This window comes from Pogona vitticeps, chromosome 2, assembly GCF_051106095.1.
Source record: "Pogona vitticeps strain Pit_001003342236 chromosome 2, PviZW2.1, whole genome shotgun sequence".
NCBI classification, from domain to species: Eukaryota; Metazoa; Chordata; class Lepidosauria; order Squamata; family Agamidae; genus Pogona; species Pogona vitticeps.
The window spans coordinates 207,083,454-207,097,925 of NC_135784.1; positions in this window are offsets into that span (position 1 = coordinate 207,083,454).

Consider the following 14,472-nt stretch of genomic DNA (forward strand, 5'->3'; position numbering starts at 1 on the left):
CTCCATTGTGAAAATTGCCCATTGATACCTACTCTCTGTTTCCTGGTTCTCAGCCAATTCACAATCCATAAGAGGACCTGCCCTTATATCTCTTCACTGTGGAGTTTTCTCAGCAGCCTTTGGTGAGGGACTGTGTCAAACACCTTCTCAAAATCCAGATAGACAATATCCACTGGTTCACCCGCATCCACATGCCTGCTGACCTTTTCAAAGAATTCTAAAAGGTTTGTAAGGCAAGACTTACCCTTACAGAAGCCATGCTGATTTTCCTCAGCAAGGCTTGTTCTTCTTCTTAAAATCTTTAAAACTGGACAGAATTCATATACAACGGTGGGTTACATCATTAAAAGACAATATTTAAAGCTAAAACAATAAGTATGCAATTACTAAAAAAATGAAAATGGAAATGAAAATAATTTAAAAAATCCAAACAAAAAAACAGAACCCTACCATCTGATATGAACAAAGATGAGATGAGAGTGCAAAGGGGATTCAGGGAAATCCACAGAGTTCTGACTGAGAGTTCTTCATTTCCCTGGCTGCCCATGAAACAAAGCCACTGGTAAGCAAGTGAGATAGTGTTTGAGGGACACAGGAAGGAAAGAAGAGAAGGAAGACTAGGAAGTGGGCATGAAGATTTTCAGGAAAGGTGTGGTCTCTTCTTCTTTTCCCTCATTATTGTTGTTGTTGTTGTTCTGTGCCATGAAGTTGTTCTGTGCCTCAATTTCATGAATGAGTGAGCTCCAAAATGGCCTATCCTCAACAGCCCTGCTCAGCTGTTGCAAACTCAAGCCAGTTGAATTTAGAGAATCAATCCATCTCATATGTGGTCTTCCTCTTTTCCTGCTGCCTTCAGCCTTTCCCAGCATTATTTTCCCTCCTACGTGAGCTTAAAAGCACACCCTTGGAGAGATTGTGGGGACAGGATGTTTATCATCCTGTTAGCACTTTCCCTGAGCTGCTACTCATTGCAAAGGGGATGCAGTTAAAATTATTATGTCTATCTTTTTCAGAGGTTCCCACAAGACAACCCAACTGTGTGCTCCCATTTATTCTTTTCTATTCACATGAGGACATTTAGATATTTAGGCTGCTGTCCTTTGCTGACTTTCTGCTGAACAGACTAGGATTGATTTCTGAATAAATACACCTAGGATTACCCTGCAAATATGTTTCCTAGAATAAACTCTATAGGCTTGCTAGAAAATAAATAAATCTCAGTGTTGATTCAAATACTCACGAGCTAGGGATTGCGTTTGCACAAGAATGGCAACAGCACAGAATCTGTTCAGTCCTGATCCCAAGTGCTGTGTGTTTTGCACAGGGGCAATCTTTTGTCATTCCCTTCCCACGCCCCCCCCCACACACTCACACACACACACAAACACAAAAACCCTGGGTAACACAGGTCCTCATTGATGGGAACATACAATCTCTTTTTATTTACTTAGTGCAGAATCAAAGTTTGCTTTTTGTTTATTTTAGGGAAGAAAGCATGAAACCTGAATCGTACTCCTCTGTTAGTCACATACTGAAATAATATTTAGAATCCATCAGCCAATGCCAGGGGGAAAACATACTGCACCGCCAAGAAAACAAAACAAAACAAAACAAATGTGTTTTCAATCAAAATGTCTTTTGGCTTTTGTTTCCCCGTCTTCTTTCTCATCCCCTCTGGTAACCTGCTCTCAGATCCTGCAGTTTAGTTGTGACATTTTTGTGTTTTTAAAAGCACCTGAGCAAAGTTTAGTTAACAGATAGAGGGAGGGAGGGAGGGAGGGAGGGAGAAAGAGAGAGGGGGGAGGGAGGGAGGGAGAGAACAGTGTTTGCCTTCAAGGGAAAGAAGAGTCCTAGTATCATAACATGTCCCATTTTTGTGTGTGGAGGGAACAACGGCCAGAATCATGGTGGTTATTTATGTTGGCAGATGTGCAATAGTCTAAATCACAGTGGCAAATTGTTCCTGGTTAATGAGTTGCCTCTGGTCTCTCTCAGTGTGGGCCAGCGCATGCAGCTTCTGTACATGAGGGGTACTAATGGCTGCTTGTTTACTATGAGCAATTTCCCCCTGCAGTTCACACCATTACAAGTACACTGGCATAAATAACCAACAGGATTCTGGTCAAAAGGTTTCTTATCTGTTTCTCCCCTAACAGATCTGCACTCCTCCTCTTTAGTAAGTGAGCAAAACACTTTTTGTCTTAACTTTATTATGTTTCTTCTAGTCTCACCTACATCCTTGTTCCAACCTTTGTTCATCTCAGGTTGTCAGACAGGGGCTGCAATCCTACTAGTTCGCATAATGTTTGCCTTGTTCACTACAGCTAATTGTGGCTAGTTGATGAGGTGCCGGGTTATGCTTTGGTTGCATGCCTGGGTGTGAACCTGATTGCACAACTGAGATGTGCCCAAGTGCCTCATCAATTAGCCACAGTTAGCCTCAACAAGTCGAATAAACTTTAAGAGACCACCATTAGAATCCCAGACATGTTTATTTATTTCTGGCATAGCAATTCATGCTCATTTGGCCTGGACTCTTTTCCCCCTAAGGTGTGCAATTTCATATACATTTTCCCCATTGCTCCAAGCATGTTGTCTCATCCAACATAAATCTTTCCCATCTCTACTCATAAATAATTTCTGTCCTCTTACCAAATACACCCAGGCAGCAAGAATTATAGACATCTACTTGTTGATTTCACACTCCTTCTAGACATGCCCCCCCCATCCCCCATGTCCTCTTTGTAAATGAATGCCACTTGGTTAAAAAGATTGTTTTGGCTTTTCAGCACTTGCTGTTCATTCTGTGTCATGTGTTGTTGTTCATCTGAGGCTGTATCTGCCCAATTTTCAGACCTGGGAAAGACCAGTTGATTTTTATTATGTCCTGATATGTAAAACCATAGAATTCAAAGAGGGTGTACTTTCTTTTTCTCATGACTGTATATGGGTCTGTATGCCAGGTGAGATGGAGCACCTGGCTATGGAGGCAGGAGCTGAGAGTTTTCTTCCCTACCATGACTTGTACAAGAAAAGTCAGTCCGTGGAGCCGTGGGCAAGCTGCACAGTCCCAGATCACCACCACCCTAAGAAGAAGGGAATGGTAAACCACTTGTGTCTACTTTATACCTAGAAAACCCTGTAAAGAGTCACTAGGAGTCAGAATTGACCTGACAGCATATAATTACCTTTAAGGGCTCAATCTGGACTGTAGATCTGCTCACTGCTGGCATGTGATCCCCTGTGTTCTTACTTGGAGCCAATGTAAGTCTACAGATGAAAAAGTATTTATGCTCTTTCTGTGCACACTTTCCTGCAAATAAATCCAGTTGCACTCCACTGCACTTTCTTCTTCATAGAAACATGTAGAATTGCACTGCCCAGTGTTTGATATGAAACTGACTGCACCCAACCCATACATTTCAATATTTCCTCACAACTTTAGCCCTGTTTGTCAGTGATCTGATAGGAACTGAACCAGGAGAGAAAGATTTGGAGTTAATATACTCCAGTTCCTGGCCACTGAGGAACTTCTGGAGTTTGCAATAACATGTTACAAGTGTGTCACTTATCTGAATGAGTGGGGAACAAAGTCTCATTTCAAAAGTAACACAGTACATGGGAATGAAATCATGTTATTTTTCTCTAATTGAGAGGGGGAAAATCTCTTTTCCCTCCTTCCTTGCAGTAGAGAGTGATCAGCTTTGGTTCATGCAAACAATGGATACAATTTTTACCACACTTATACAGAGTATATTGCTGAGATTCCTTGCACTTTCTTGGATTTTGATAATTCCTGGATAGTTATTTTGAATCAGCAATGTAGTTCTCAAAGGTATCAAGGTATACCTTTAGGAGCACGAATTAGGAACAGATTCCACGTGTTACACTAAATATGTTGGATCTAGGCCAAGGTTGCAGTCCTATTCAACCTTGCCTGGGAAATAAGTCTGATTGAATTCACTGGGACTTCCTCCTGAAGAGACATGTATCTGATTCTCTCTGTGTTTGTTAAATTTAGTTCTCATTGAAACCAATAGGGCAAGTTTTGCCATGACTTAATTGTCCTGGGGGATTTGAGGGGGAACTATGCTCAGCTCACCTAATCCAGATTCAACTCACTCAGCAATACTATGAGCGAGAAGGATCTTGGAGTCACAAGCTGAATATGAGCCAACAGTGCGATGCTGTTTTAGGCTCCATTAACAGAAGTATAGGCTTCAAATCCCATGGATACTAGTTCCTCTCTATCTGGCACTGACTAGGCCTCATCTTGAGTTCTATGTCCAGTTCTGGACACCACAGGAAGGATGCCAACCTTGGAAGAAGTTTGGAAGAGGGCAACAAGGATGATCAGGGGGCTGGAAACCAAGTCCTATGAGGAAAGACTGAAAGAATTGGGCATGTTTAGTCTTGAGAAAAGAAGACTGAGGGAGATATGGTAGCACTCTTCAAATACTTGAATGGCTGTGATACAGAAGAGGGGCAGGATTTGTTCTCAATCATCCCTGAGTGCAGGGATGAAACATGCAACAATGGGCTCAAGTTACAGGAAGCCAGATTTTGGTTGAATATCAGAAAAGACTTCCTAACTGTTAGAGCAGTGTAGCAATGGAGCCAATTATCTTGAGAGGTGGTGAGTGCTCCAACACTGAGGCATTTAAAAGAAAATTAGATGACCATCTGGCAGACATCCTTTGTATTCCTGCACTTAGCAGGGGGTGTGACATGATGACCTTATATGTACCTTCCAACTTCATGATTCTATGATTTTATGATTACTAATCAAATGCTTTTCAGAATGAAAAAATACCTGGTTTGGTTTGGGGGATATTCTAGATCATACAGGATATACATACAAATGAAATGCTGTTGTGGGGAAGTAATTTATTTTGGCATGTTACGCAAGAAAGGTAATCTTGGGTATAAATAAATGGTGATGGAGAGGAATTTGTAGATTAGAAGTCAGAACACAGCCGAACATATTTTATGTCTAAAAATATTGCCTTTTAATTGGAGAAATAATAAATTAAAATACCAACGTTTCCTTCACTGGGCCCCAGTAACCAAAGCAAACACACGAATCAAATAATGAATTTCAGAATCCATTACCTCGCAAAGAAGATCAGGTGGTTCCTTTGATGAAAAGTGCAAATCACACCAAATCAAACATGCCTGTACATAGCTCATCACAGCTTCGGGCCGAGTGCTCACATGTTTTTGCTCTAGGCACATTCAGATGTAACCTGGTTTGACAAGTTGTGTTGGATTAATGCCAGCCTAACAAATCCACATCTCTTCATCTACTCAGCTAATATAAACATACTTTTGCACAACCATATTTCTTATTAAGTTGGATGAGTCTTTGTTGGCATTTTCCCCATTCCTCTCTTTTTTTTCTAATCAGGGGATCGTCAACTTCAGAATCCCTGAAAGTTAGTCTGTGTTTCCCAGATTGTGGTTTGGGCAAGCTACACAGTCCGTAGAGTGCTTTCTACAAAACATTTGCCTTCATAGAAGGTCAGCTGCCATCTAGCAATACTACAGTTCCACCCTCAAGGGATAGAACCCGCTTGATTTCAGAAGCTAAGTAGGATGAAGCCTTGTTAGTTTTTGGATGGGAGACTGCAAGGGACTATTGGATGCTCTATTGATGAAGGCTTGTAGCTGTAGTAATACAGCACAATCTCATGTCTATTTTCCAGGTAGGGCTAGGAAAGAATCTTAACTAGAACGCTAGAAGCCTGCAGGTTGGTGTCAGCAACACTGGGGTAGGTTCCAGTGTCATTGAACTGGCAGTGGTGTTTGACTATTAAAGCTCTCCAGCTTTTCCGGTTATCAAAGGCTTCCTATGGGCAATACTGAACTCTAGGGAGCCTCCAAACCTGAAAATGGGGGAGGAAATAAGGAAGATTTCGATTAATTTCAGTTAATCATTTCCATTGCTCAGATTGATTTACACTGGCATAACAATGCCAAGAGGATTTTGCTCAATATATTATATTTCTATATTGTGGATACACAGATGGATACATAAATAATAACTATTCAAGCTTTGTTTCTTTACTGCTGTTAGTCCCTAGCACTTCCTTGAATGTATTGTTGTCCAGGTGTCCAGAATGCAGAAATGTCCAGCTTGCCCATTTCTTTCTGCATTTCCCATCTTTTTTACTAACTGGCACCGCTCATGAGAAATACAGAATTTACTGCAAAAGCTGTTGTACTGCTTTTGTCATTAAGACCTGAGTGGTTCTTGGATGTTCTATGCATTGTATTAGCCACAATAGGCTTAACTGCGCATCATGTTCTTCATCCAGAATTTACTGTTTAGTGAATCATTGGTGTGACTCATATGCCCTTTTAGTTTAATTTGGCATCAGCTTGCACATTCAAATGCCCCCCCTTTCTCGATTTAGCAATAGATTCCATTGCCCATTAGAAATACTTATCTACAGTGGTGATATGACTTTCGCAATAGGAATGGTAAAGTACAGGTATCTGTGGCACACCTGTCTGTTTCTTTGTTTGTCTATGACACTTCTATGCCTTCCAGTAACCATGTCCTGTAGACAGGTCAGAAAGCTTTCAAATTAGCAAAATGCAATCAAATAAATGAAATCAGTAAGGTGCTTGCTTCTTGTGAGCCACCAAGAACTTGATGGATGCAAGATGGAATAAAAATGTTTAAAATAAACAATGGAAACCCACATAGTATCAAGGAACAACATGCAGATCATAAAACCAACACATGTGTTGCAACATGCAAGTTGAGTCTGCCTGTGTGTTCCTTTTGTATATTTTTGTTTCAAAATGAGACCGCATGGATTATGGACAAAGAAAATGGGTTGTAGTGGAGGCTAATTGCAATCAGTAAGCTAAATTAGTCTTAATTAATCTAAATGAGAAACCTAGATCCTGTCAATTGTAATGGGACTTAGATGTAACTTTTTCTGGATTGGAACTGTACATCATGGTCTGTACTATTGATGGGCATGAACCACTGGTTTGGAAGGTCGGCACAGTTTGTTTCCCAGACAAACCATGGATCAGCTGTTTGGCCAGGAAATGAACCACACTCAACCACTGAACTAATGGTTCATGTCCATTTGTAGTTTATACATTTGGTCTAAAACCTGGATTTCAGATCACTCGGATAACCTGAGGAGAGAGGAGGCACTGGGTTCCAAGGCTCATCCAGCTGTTCCAAGACTAGACCTTTGAATAATGGAAGAAAAAAAATGTTGTTTTCCATTAAGCAATCCAGGAAGCTTGTTATGTGGCCTTCTTACAAGCTTCACTTCTGGTATACAGTGAGCAGGTATCACAGTAACATAGGCTACCATGGCAGAATAGACGGAATAACTAATAGCGCTTTTAAAAGAAGAAAACTGCTGATTTACTGTGGCCTTCTTGATGCAATTCAAGAGACAACCATTTTCTATAAAGTTGGCAAGACTAGTGGGTGCCAGATGATAATTGATATGAGCCCTAAAGGCAGAAGCTCAAGCCAGGACTTACTCTTGTTAATCACTAAGGCTGTGCAAAGGCCAGATGCGGTGCGCAATTAAGCCGTACTACTGCAAAGGAGGAAGCCGGTCATGTGGTAAAAAGGTATTTTCTTCTTGGCAGGCCATACTGACACTGGAGGCAAGCTTGGGAAGCTGTCATCCTGTCACATCAAGCACATTCCTATATGTAGGCGGGTTGAAAAATAAGCTGGATACAGCAAAACAAACAAATGAATAATACCTGCAAGGGACAGAGAAGCCAGTTCATATCAGTTGAATGGAAAGGTAAAACTCTTCTGGAAACTCAACTTCTCGAGGTGGATGACTCATTACATGCTTGTGCATGGAAGGGTGCGCGTGGAATCTCCTTTCATGTTGAAAGCTAGCATGTCAGGCAGAAAGGTTCAAATTAGTCTTCTACCCAATGCACTACTTTTCTATCTAATCCATAAAGCTTTCTTCATGGGAGAACATTTTAATCACAGAAGCCTTTTCTATAGTGTCTCAGTCCAATTGCAAAGCATGCTGTCATTTCCTTTTGCTGATTTCATATATTGGGCTAGAGAAATAACCAAATATTGGCCAGACGCAGCATCATCTACAACAGTTGTTCTTAACCTTGGGTTACTCAGGTGTTTTTGGACTGCAACTCCCAGAAGCCTTCACCACCAACTGTGCTGGCTGGGGTTTCTGGGGGTTGCAGTTCAAAAACACCTGAGTAACCCAAGGTTAAGAACCACTGATCTACAAAACATCATGGACTCCCAACACCAGCCATGTGAATTCTTCACATCAACTTGAGATAACCAAAATAAAACATTAATCTGACCTTTAATTTGACACAATCGACTGCTTCCACCTGGTGAACGGACCAAATTGTAAACCCTAACTTATATTAAATACTCTTGGGTCTTTGTGTTGTCTTTCCCTACCTCCATAAGATAAAAGAAACTTTGTTTCAAGCAAGCAATGTGGGTGGATGGGTGACTGCGTGATCACAGGGTAATTTGCAGCCTTTTAGTCTCAAGAAACAGGGTGTAAAAATTCCAATCCTTGTGACAGAGACAATAGAGGCTCAGCCTCAGAAGAAAAACTGGTTGTCTCTCTCAGATATGTATCAATTTATGCGCCTTTTTTCGGCACAATCCATGAAGGGGGTATGCCTAGAGCCCAAGGAAGTGGATTTCCTCCACAAAAGCTTGCTGTTTGTTTAATTTTTTTAATGGTTCAACAAAAAGTATCACCTTCTCTTGCATTTGTGTAATCTTCGGGACCATGCCAACTCTTGTTTGTATCTGAAACTGAAAGCATCTTGAAAGAAGGGGACTGATTTTCCAGAAATCCTGGCTCATGTGAAGTAGCTCCATGCATACAAGATAATCTTTGCTTGAGATATGTCATTTTTAGGTGATTAAATCAATAATGGAGTGGGAGGCTCAAAACTAAGTCCCTACCTTCCTTTTGTGTTAAGTTAAACTTCTTGATTGTTATGTGCCATCTATTTGCTTTCAACTTATGATGACCCCATAAATAATTGCCCTACAAATGGACCACTTATTGTGCAATCTTTGCAGACTCAATACTGTGGCTCCTTTTATGGAATCCATCAATTTCAAACCCTTATTTAGAACTCCTTGGTAAGGCTTCTGTGATCCTGAATTACCTGGCAACAATCACGGGAACTCAATAAACAAGAAGAATAATCGCTGTTATTGGGATTTTGCTGTGTTACACCTTTTTTCAAAACAAAACTCATTATATATTTCAAACTTTAAGTCATTGTCTACTTTGTGTGTTGGGGGAGGTAACTCCTCTAGGGGGAAAAATCCATTAGCCCACAGTGTAAATCTCATGAATACACAGGAACAAAACAAGGCTACAAAACATATTGCATATTTTGATACTTCACACAGATGCTTTTTTTTACACCTTACAATAACTGAAAATGGTTAATGTGGGAAGAGTTCACAGTAAATACAGCTGAACTTATATTTACACCATCTAGTTCAATTTCTAATTTGGCTTTTTCTCTATGTATAGAATTTTTAAAAATAATATTCTTGATTTGGAGTTTGCCTAATATAGATTACAAAGGGTTTTGTTTTGTTACTAGCAACATCTTGCATTTTTACAAGATTTGGTTGCTCTCACAACATCACAAGACAAGGAGCACTAACACTGTCTTTTCCAAGCCTGCTCCTCTTGCAAACAGTTTTGTTTCCTAACTTCACTAAATGATGTGGAAGTTTTTCAGAAGGGGGGGAAGGGGAATCATTTATGCACCTGTATTTTTATTTGTGTGCCTCTCCATATATGCAAATGTCCACAAAACACTGATGTGGCGGAATGTCTCTCCTACAAAATGGCTACTCACCCCACATGTTTCTTGCAGTCCTTGATATTAAAGTTGTAACACCCAAGGAGACCAAATAAGCCAACATGAGCTACCAAGCTTTCTCGGCTGTGGCCCGTTCCATTTGGAACAAAACTTTTATAGAGATTCACCAAGTTCCATCCTTTTAGGAAGCTAATGAAGGCCGATTTGTTCTACCACATTATTTGAAGCTATTTGGAACTGAGAGAAAGAGAGAGAGATAGGAGTGCTTCTTTCACAGCAAATACAGTATTGCTAAATGATGCTGGACTGTCAGATGTTCAACATGAAATATGCATTTGTTAGGACCTAATTCTTCTAGAAGGGCCAACGTGATTTCCTGTTTGGCTGCTTTTGCTGCTGGGCAAAGCTGTGCCCTTCACCTTCCTTGACTCTTAAGTCATGATTCTCTAAGAAGACTTCTTGTTGGGCATGGAAGTGGTGAATCAGCCCTCTTCCTATACAGTGTGTTATATTTCTAAGTCAGTTTATTCCATGGAACTCCTTGCCTCACACAAGAAGTTAGCCTTTCAATTTAATCTATGCAGCTTTGCTCATGGTGACAGTACAACAGGAAAGGATTTTTGTTACATTCCTGGCTGTTGCGCAAGGTCAAACAGCGGTGAAAGAGACATCACAAACCTTTTACAAAGTATTACCTGAAATAAAACACTACAAAGTTTTTACCAAGTGTCACCAAATGTTACCTGAAGCAAAGGTGGATGTTCCTGCACTGAAGAAACATTGGAGGTTTTTCTGAGAACAATAATAATAATCCTGATGACAATGACGTTGATTAAAAGTTGAAATTTCTGTGTGAAGATGGGTGAGTGTCCATGTGTACCTAAGTTACCACTGAGATATACTCAAAAAAAATATTTGATGTGGCTTTGGTGAGTGGTTTGAGGGGAAACAGATGAGTAATACCAAGGAAAAGAGCCCAGTTCTTGAAAACTGATAAGAACATAAGAGTGTGAGGAAGGTCCTGGTAGATCATACCAAAGGCTTGTGAAGCATGGAGCCTCTGTACTGGAAGTAGTGTATAACCATCTTGACTAGCAGCCATTGACGGCCCTGTCATTCACAGCCAGAATTCTGTTGAGAGAAACCAGGTGTGGAACTTTAACAATGAAACTTCCACACATTCTGACCTTTGTGAAGTGTCATGTATGCAATTGGTCATACAACTGGTATACTTTTTTGGGTGAAACTATTATTATTGATCTTCCATTTCTCCTTCCCCTTTAATATTTGTTTGTTTGTTATTTTGGTAATCTGTATCTAGATTTTATTTGATCCCCCATTTTTGTCTATTTGTATGTTCTCCTTTCTCTCTCTTTTTTCATAGGATCATAGAATAATGGTGTTGGAAGGGGTCTATAAGGCCATCCAGTCCAACCTCCTGCTCAATGCAGGAATCCAAATCAAAGGATATTTGACAGATAGTTGTCCATTCTCTCTGTGTGCCTTTGTCTCTCTTTCCAATAATTTCAGTACTTTTTTAAAAAAAAAAAATGACAAATAGTGCAATGGACACCCAGCCAAATGTGAATCTGCTCGCTTGATTACCCTTCCATGTATCATATCACCCAGCAGGATTATGGCCCAAGAATTTATCCAGTCCTTTTCTGAAGCTTTTTTTTATAACAGGAAATAGAAGTAGTAATAATAGACAATAGTTGGAATAAAGCTGGGCAAGTATAAGAACTGCTGGGGGACAAGAGGACTGCTTTGCTGACAACGATGCCTGACCTGTGCAAAGTAAGTCTCCAAAAGACAGAGTGCTCCATGAGGAGAAGGAACTGTAAACAGGTGTTTGAACTAACACATCACCAGAAGAGGAATCCGTCAACACCAGAGAATCAGAAGAAAAACACTGTAGAAAATGTGATCTGGAAATGATGAGAAAGCAACTTCTGATGAAGGACCCTGAAACAGTGGGGGAAAAACAAAAACAAATGAATGGGTTGATGTGATTTGCTGAGTACTCAAATTAAACTGCATTAGAAATCCAATTCATCCCTGTGGTATCCTTTCTCTGATGTAGCACTCCAGAAGCAGCTGTTAAAAAAAACCTTAATGAATTTGTAACACTTTCCAAGTGAAGTGGAAAACTGCAAATGCTGTGTCTTATGGCAGTGAACTCCACAGTTCAATTATACGTGGATCAGGGTTTCTCAAGAAACTGACCAGCTCAGACAGGTGAGCCCTCCTTGCTGTTCTTCTGTTACAATGTGTGGCACTATGCATGAGCTGAATGTGCCCCAGGTTGCCTTATCAGTTTATGTCAAGCATTTGACCCACGAGCCTCGGTCAGCATTTCATGTGAACTGAGCTTGTGCCATACAACAGTGCTTTTTAAACTGGGGTGCCCAGATGTTCTTGGATTGCAGTTCTCAGAAGCTTTCACCACTTGCTGTGCTGGCTAGGATTTCTGGGAGTTGCAATCCAAGAACATCTGGGGACCCAAGTTTGGAAACCACTGCCATAGAAGATAGTGACCACATCACTGGATTCCTTTGATGCCCACAAAGGTTTCATGATAGATATTCAAAGGTTCATCAGAAGGATCCCATTATGGTCAAAACTGGGAGATAGGAAATTTTGAAGTGAAATAAATATTGGACGCATAAGGTTTGCTGAAGAATCAACAATCAGTTGTTTTTGTTGTTATTGCTGTGATGACTATGGAAAGAAGAACCATTGATCCTGTATCATGTGGGAGAGGCAGAAAAATCACACCAATGTGTTCACATGGACTTTCACTAGCACCCAAATATTGCCTCAATATCTGCAAAGTTGGAGGAGAGCCTCTGCTACACCCCAATCAGTAGCGATATTGGTTCATCAGGGATGGAGTTGCAGCAAGGAGCTGACAAATGCTGGTCTGGAGCAAGCTGCCAAGGGGGTAAAACCATCCTCCTGGTTGGGATTTAGACAAGTGTAATGACATTTTTTTTTCTGGCCACAAGTCTTAAGTCTTTGTCAGCCTATTGTTTAGAGATCTGACATTTAATCCCCTTATATTCAACCACATTGGTGTCGAATGAGGGTTCTTATATATTTCCAACCCCAAGAGGCTCCCGTTTTTAATATCTACATGGCAGACTGATAAGAAATGGTCTTCTGTGATGCAAGAGTAGCTTCACCTATTGAATATAGTCTCTACAAATGAGGGATGATGATGAATTGGAATTCCATCCACAAGTACAAAAATTGTAGAGTACCAAACATTAAGATAAGAAATCAAAGAAGGATCGGGCCATCCTCACCTTCATTCTAATTTCAGCATCTGGAGTCTTAGTTATTGATTGAAAACAATTTCCGATAGCTGCTCATTTGTCTCTGAAATTCAAAGTTTTGATTTTGCAAACCCACCATCTCACCTACAAATTTTTAGGACTTCAGTCCTAATTTTTAGGCTTGATCCTTTGGTCCTCCCCCATACAACAGCAATGTTCAGAAATAAGAAGTGCAATGAAAGAGCAACAAAGTTTTTAATTTGGTTTTAGCAAATTTACCAAATCTCACACATTTCTGCATGATCAAAATAATAGCAAAAATTTTAGAAATTTAATTATAATATCCAGTTAAATGAATGGTATAGAGAAGTTTGAAACATAGCCATTAATGATGTTAATGTGTAATATTAAAGTAAGGAAAGGAGTGGTAAATATCTTCAGAGATATGTGGGGAGAATGTATTGATTTTGCATTGAAAAAGGGGAAGGGCCGTGTACTTCCACAGGGATCAATGTGTGTTTTGGAAGGGGAATAGGGCTTTGTAAAGGGAAGGAAAACAGAATATTCCCAATTGTCCTGGGGGCGAGGGAGGAGCACTGGTTCCTATTGTAATAACTACATTTGTTGCTTACTTTTGTTTGTTATGTATGTTAGCTTTACTTTTGTTTGTTATATATGTTAGCTTTTGGTCTTTGTTTTGGTTAGTTTGTATTTTTTGTCTTTAATAGCTTTTTTTAATAATCTGCATAACTGAGATGGGATCCCTGACTTTTAAAAATTAAAATGTTTGATTGGTGGACAAAGTGAAACCAACAGATTTTCCCATCTGTGAATAAGAATTGATAAGCCATGTGAGTTCCTGGAGGAAGCCTTCCTTCTGTCTCTTCCCTCATAGAAGAAGTGTGCACTACCCTAGTGGCAGCAAAAGGAGCAGCAAAAATCATTTGGATGTACAATTTTCACATCAAATGCCCAGAGCCTTTTTGATGAACTGAGTTCATTCTTAATTGCTAGTGATGCTGTAGCAGACTGAAAGAGACATCTGGGGATTTACTTTGAAATATATCAGGCCTGACTGTTTTGAGACCTGGCACTATCTCTGTGAATTTCATGGTTTGATCGGGCAAAAAAATAAATAAATAAATAAAGGGAAGCAATGTCACAGCTGTTTCTGCTCTGCCACCCACTTTTTAATATACAGTCATGTGGGACTTGTTCACTTCTTCTTTACCATATTGTTTGAGCCATTTGGTCACTAAGGCATGGATCCTAGAATTTCTCAGTTTCAAAGAATGTCACCATAATCCAGTTGGTTTTTTTTTTAATGTCCCGAAACACAAATAGAAAT